Source organism: Struthio camelus, chromosome 7 (genome assembly GCF_040807025.1).
Source record: "Struthio camelus isolate bStrCam1 chromosome 7, bStrCam1.hap1, whole genome shotgun sequence".
NCBI classification, from domain to species: domain Eukaryota; kingdom Metazoa; phylum Chordata; class Aves; order Struthioniformes; family Struthionidae; genus Struthio; species Struthio camelus.
Window position 1 is genome coordinate 2,467,929 of NC_090948.1, and position 7,072 is coordinate 2,475,000.

Here is a 7,072-nt window from a genome sequence, read left to right on the forward strand (position 1 = left end):
GTCTTTTGTCAAGAGCTTTTGGCGTCGGTTTTGACCCTGATGAAGAAATCCCTACTTCTCCAAGCTGAGGTCTAGCCAAGGGCTGTGAGATATGGCAGCTCAGCTCATGTTTCTGGTACCAGCTGGCCTGTGGCATCCCAAAGACTGCTGAGCATCTAGGTGGTCCATGATGGGACCCAGAAACCACCTCTGTGTGACTGCTCATCTTTGCCCTTTCCATGAGACATTAAAAATGGGTTAAGTAAGATTTTAGGCCAAGTGGAAAATATAAGTATTGGTGAATACATCTTATCCGTGGCAAAAAAATAAATCCTCTAGTAGCATCTGCGCTCCACATCTGACTGTGACGTGGACAGGGAAGGACTGAGGTTGCTGGCAGCAGCTAGTGAGAAATGGGGCTGGCTAGTGGTGAGGTTTCCCTAGCTTGGTCTACAGGGAGGTCTGATGCCGTTGGGAGTTGCAGGGGCTGGCTGCACTGAATATTGGTTTCTGAAATGCTCCTGGATGGCTTTAGGTAGATGGTTGCCTGCCTTTGGCCAAGGAGGTGCTGATTGCCTCAACGTGAGGAGTCCTAGGTGCTTTTTGTGCCTTTTCTGGTTGGGTGATTTGTTTTTATTTTCTATCTGTCTATCTATCTATCAATTTTTCATTCATGCTTTTTTATGTGTTTATGCCTTCTGGTCTCGGAGTGGTGGGTGGCCCCTGGGGAGGTGGAGCACTGGCCAGGCACGCTAGGCTCTGATTGCCCCAAAGCTGGTGTCACCCCTGCTTTGCAGGACGTGTGATGAACCTGGCACTACTGCCTTGGGCCATATTTAACAAAGTTTTGTTCTTCTGGTAGATGCTTTTCACATCTGGAAATGGGGATCTGTAGAGAATGTAAAAACGTGAAAACGGTGCATGCTGCTGCCCTCCCCACCGAGTCCCATTCAGCAGCCCCATCAATTCCAGCCATGCTTCTGGCTGTACGCTTTCGGGGTGAATTATCGAAGTGGAAGGCAGAGTTTTGGCTAACCTATTCCCTTTGCTGTGTCTCAAATCCTCCTAGCTCTGGAGAGCACTTAAAGTATTTCAAGGAACATTTCTTTCTGCTCCTCTGCAATACTTTTCACTGCATACACCTTGTTTTTTCTCCAGAGATGGAACTGATATGGAGTGAGAAGATCAGGCAAAATCATTGTTACCTGCCCCAAACAGATCAGGCAATGGGAACAGTGAGTTGGTTTTTAATGAACTTTAATTAAGTTGATGCTATAATTTAGCTGAAAACTGTAAGCACAAACAAAAGCGTATTTTATTTGCAACTTTGATAATGTATCAGGGTATATTTATAACACAGTATTAAAAATAAAGTGTGGTGGCTTATGCATTTTTCAAGCATAGTATTTGAATTAACATGAGAATGATTCTCGCAGAATCAAATTTGTAACGCAGGCCCCAATTTCAGCGGTGTATTCTCTGCATACATTATTGTTTATTATAACGCACGCATGAAAGGCAAACCTGAAGCTGATCAGTTTTTTCTCTCCAGCTTTTTTCTCTTTTATTGCTCAGCGGGGTGGAAATTGACAGATTAAAACAACATAATAAGGGAACCGAATTACCAAAAATAACAAGTTCTGCTTGTAAAGGAGACAGCAACAAGACGCCATCCACTTGAAAACTTTACGTCTGTCTGGAAATATTGTACCTACTGTACTAATAAGGGCCATATGATTAACAGAACTGAAAACAGTGGCATTTTTTTCTCTGTTTTTTCCCCTCATTTATTTATTTTAGTTGTCACTTTGGATGCAACTCATCCATGTGAGATGGCAAATACAAGCCCCATGCACTGAAATCCTTTGTAAGTCTTTTTCTATAGGTAGGATCAATACAAACGCCCCATTACCGAGGTAACCTGGGTCCCCCCTTTGACAAACTGGCTCCTGTTGCTTTTGCATTTGCCAAGACATAACTGCATGTGCTGATTTTTCCCAGGCCTAACCAGCAGCTTCAGCTTTGTTTGTTTGCCTTGGAATTTATTTTTAAATAAAAATAAATCATCTCAGCATCTCAGCTATTCAGACTGGGCGAGTTAAAAAAAAATGTTGTTTTGCCCTTGTTCAAAATTCTAGAGACTATTTTTCTCTAGTAGTGGCTGTAATGATTGGCTTGCGTTTGCATTGGGAAAGCTAACTTGCGCAAGAATGGCCCATAGGCTGCCCAAGAAAAAAACCAAGTATATTTTTGTTAGTAGCTTTTCCTTCCATTTGTGGATTTTGCAGTTTGAGTTGTAGTGATCTGTTATCCTCCTGCTTTTTTTTGTCATGAATAGCCACATAATTTAGGGAGTAGCTTTGTTTTGTCCTAGGACGGTGGTCTCCTGAACCTACTGAGATGCTGACACAAGTAAACACCCTTTGAAAGTTTATACAACTGAAGAGAGGGTTGTTTCTTTTAACATTTTTATCCTCAAGACTTCTAATAAAGCCAACTCTAGATGGCTTTTTAATAGCTTTCATAATATTTGGAGACCCCTTTGTAGCTATTCCAGTATTTAAGATGTGGTTAACAGAAGAGAGGAAGATTATTGGAAAAGTTTCCAGTTATGTTGGAAATTGTTACTTGAACTTTTCAATAGGTCATCTCCATTCCCCAGCCCCCATGCAAAGTCTGGGCAAACTTCCTCACTCTCTTTCTGTAGGAAGCGTTGTGGTAAAGCTCAGGCAGCATGCTCCAGTGACTTGCTAAAAATGCCTCGGATTGGAATATTTGCCTTGAACGTAGGTTCACTAAAACGTTACCTGGAACATTCCTTCTTGCCTTATTTCTCCTTCCAATATCTGGAAAGCAATTCTGTGCTTTCCCTCGCTGTGTTTTAAAAATGTAATGTGGTTAGCTGTGTTATATTACACCACTTCTTGGCCATCCTGCTCAGGCAAGCTTTTGCACGGGCAATGCAAGGTGCTAAAATAGTTATGTACCAAGTCCTTACAGAGGGACAAATCTAAGATGAGATACGGATTCTGCTGATGTCAAAGCCAAGTTCCCATTGACTTCATTGGATCCAGGGTTTCCCCTAGTACCTGGGAAGCTAAGGAGACATTGTCTGGACCCGTCAGCTCCTTGTACAAGACAAATATTTAGATGGAAGCCAATTTACCTGGAAGTTTGCAAATATCTGGCTGGATCTCTGCTCTGTGCTTATCCATAAACACCAGCAGAGCACCTTGCATTGGTCTGCATTTGTTGCTGCTGATTTAATGAAGTTACAGCAGTGCATTGAAGAGTTACAAAAGAATCCAACCGCATGTGTGTGTGTGCCTGTAGATAGAATTAAAAACAAAAAAAAAAACTAAAAACAAAACCTTATTTATGTGATGAATGCAAAGTTAATGTTTTGACTTTCTTCTGGGACAATCTGTAAAGGGAAAAATAGAGCTGGGGATTAAAAAGAGTGTGCAAGTAATGTGGAAACCGTGAAATTCAATTAGTTCCTCTTAGGAAGCCAAATTTTGGTGAATACTACAGAGAAAAGGTAGGGATAAAATGCCTAAGCCAAAGCTGTACTTAATAATCTTCAGTAATTAGTTATAAATGGCTGGTTAAACTTAAAAACACATCACTTTTTGCCTACTTTTTAAAGAAAATGAAAGGATAGGGTTAAATAATAGCTTAGAAGACTTCCCTTCTCAAGTTTTCCACCAAGAAGATTTTTTATGGTTTTGTCATTTGTGGCCGTATGACATCCGTCCATCTGCGAAGAGGTTATGCAAGTGGATATTTAAAAAATTTGGGAAAAAGAGGGTGGCTGTGCTAGCTCAGAGAGTGGTGCAGCCTCCTGAGGTGGCTTCTGGGCTGGAGAACATCCTGCGGGGAGGCAGGGAGCAGCCCAGCATCAGCAGGAGAATGGACTCAATTCACCTCCAAGGTCACGGATAGCAGCCAGTACAGGAAATTAGAATCATTGTCTCTGTTATTGATGTGTTGCTTTTTTCCCCCCATATCCTCTCATTTTTGCTGCATCCAGTAACAACTTAAAATTTGAATTGTATAGCGGCTCTTCAGAATTGGAAGGGTAAAAGGTAAATTGTGTTACAGTATGTGATAGATTAATTGGCAAATGTTCCTGTTATTGTTTCTGGGAGCTGCACATCCACCTCTCTATTCTAGTCTCTGAAAGTGCTCCCTTAAGTCAAAAGCGCTGGTGAAAATACCAACGTCCAAAAACAGAGCAGCAGCTCCTGCTCCACAATTCATCTTACAATCAAAGGTCCTTTGCTGTCAGTACAGGAACTGGAGCAAAAAATACAGACCACAGGCAATTCTTTTTCTTGTTTCCTCCCCCAAGCCCACTCCAGAATACACTGAAATCCCACTCTAATCCATATTTTGAACAATAAACACTTTTGACCTATAAACTCTTTTTTGTAAGAAACGTGTTTTCCTGGCTGCATATTTCTAACCTCCCTTTTATATACACTTTTTTCTGAATCTTCCTTGCTTTTGAGAGATGATTGGCCAAAACCTGAAACATTTCCAATGCAAGCCTTTTGCAAGGGGAGTGGGTCAAACTTGAGTTCCTTGATCCATTGTTACTTAGTTTCTGGGTCAGGTTCCAGAAAGACCCCTTCTTCCTCTTTCATTTCAGATGGAAAACATTCAAGAATTGATTTTCTGCTGGGAAGCATGCACAAGATAGTTGGGATTTCATGAGAAACACAGCTCTCTTTCTTACTTTACAAAATGGTGGAGCTCCCTCTTTTGGGGCCACAGCCTCTGAAAGCATGGTGGATGAAGCAGATTTAGTCTCATTCTGAATTTGTTATTAACTCCATTTTATTTGTTTTTTTCTTCACGGTTTATCTTTAAGCGAGCAGTTGCCATTACTTTCACAGTATCGCAGTGGGAACTGGGTGCACTCAGGGTGACAGCAAGGAGACATGGTGATGGGAGTGGTTGTAGCGCTCCAGGAGTTATGCAGTTCCTTGCCTGCAGCCTGGAAAAGGCTGTAAAATACCTTCCTTTTGCAGAGAACCAGAGCTATCATCACAGGAACTGTTTGGAGTCCTTGGTATCTGGTCATCAGGGATCTAACCCTTGTTGGGATCGACTGTGCAGGCAAGTGTGAGCAAAACAGTATATGCAACATTTGACCCTTTTCCTCCTGGTTTTTCACCAACTCCTCTTTGGCCAAATTGAGACTGCTCCAGACTGGGAGCATAAAGAGTAATACTGTAAGATGATTGCAGAAGTGTGTGAGGCTTTCTCAAGGATGGTGGCTTCTCTTCAGAGCCTTTTCACTGTTACCTGCTGTTGACTGACTACCAGCATGGGTCACGCTTGTGGAGTAAGCACACTGCTGGGCTTCGGGAACATTTATGTCCTTTAAAACATCTCCTGAAGCCTTGCTCTGCAGCCTTGGACATGGCACTTAACCTTGCCGCCTCAGAGTCTCTGTCAAGAATGGGATAATAACACTTGCTTATCTACTCCAGAGCGGGCTTTGAGGATTAATTAGTTAATATTTGTACAGTGCTTTGAACATAAGTGCTCAGTATTATCCCTCTTACTTCCCTGCGTCCTGCCTTCACTCTGCTGTGGCATGCCCTTACAACGTCTCCAGGCACAGCATGGGACACATTGGCTCCGCTTCTCCTCATCTCACATGAAGAGTCTGTGAAAGTGGAGCCTGGTGTTTGCAGTGGGTTTGTTTTGCCAAGGTGATGGAAATGCTATTGCAAATCCTCTTTCCTCCCCATCAGCAGCGTATTGCAAAGCCAGGCAGCTGTTGGGAAGATGGGTGGCATGGTGGGCCCATCCCTTTGTCTCTCTTGTCATTCTATTTATCTTTTCTTAAAAAGAAAGAAAGAGAAAGAAAGGGAGAAAAAAAGGAAAAAGTAGGGGGGAAGGCAAGGGAGAAAGAAAAACTCAAAGAAAGAAAAAGTCTGTGCCTCTACCTCCTTGAAATGTGCTTCTTGGAAAGAAATCTCACCTAGCTCCATCATGAGGACAGTAAGTGGAGCTGGGGGCCAATGTTTTGCCATATCCTGCACATATCCTGCACATCAACCCCAGATGAGTCCACTTGGACTTGTGCGTCCCGATCTTTATTCTTCTTCTAGGAAATGGTTCGTGCCCTTGGGGCAGCTGGCAAGTCTTGGTCAGTGGGACCAGAACGGTACCTTCTCCGGCTCCCTGAATTGTTTGGTGGTTTTCTCCATTCCTTCACTTGGCTTTGCCCCCATCCAGGTCCTCTCTGCTCCATTTTCATGCCATTTCTTGCTCACATGTGAAACTGAGGCAGTGACCTTTCATTGCCACTAGGCTGACGTGAGATATGTTATCACAAAAGTACTGCATGATGCTGCTAACAACCAGCAGCAGATGCCTGGGTGGAAGGACGTGACGTATAGCCCAAGTTCTTCATTTTAAAATGTCTACTCGATCGCAGAGAAACGTGTAACAGTGCTGTTGGCTAAACTTCACTCTCAATGAGAAAAATCTTGAATATGTTTTCACGATAGCGGGATATGGTGATAAATTGCAGGCGCACTGGTCAAAAATGTGGAGGGCTTGGGTGAATGCTTTATTTCTTTTCCCCTCTGTACATTTATGAAAATAGGCTGTAATGGATGGGGCAGGAACTGTCTTTTCATGTGCATGTATTCGGGGCCTAGGAGTCCCGATTTTTCCTTTTTGCAGTGTTACTGTAATAGAAAATAGTGCGGTGTTACTGTAATAGAAAATAGTCTGTACTGTCTTTAATGTGCTATTCCATGAGCTTAATGGGCACCTGATGGTACAGATAGATTTCATTCCAGATTTGGATTTGCTGACATAAACTTTAGTGCTTTTATTGTGTGCCACTTTGGGAAATCCTGATTAACAGCAACAAAGAGATAATTATGCAAGATGAAGACAATGTAGTTGTTTTAAAAATAATCTATATCATACAATTAATGCTACTTTGTCCTATATCAAAGTCAGACTACCTGCATTAATCACACATCTTCATAGTTTCTAAACATTAATAGCGAGAAATAAAAAGAAGAGCTCCTAATTCCAAGGAGAGTCAGAATAACTGGGG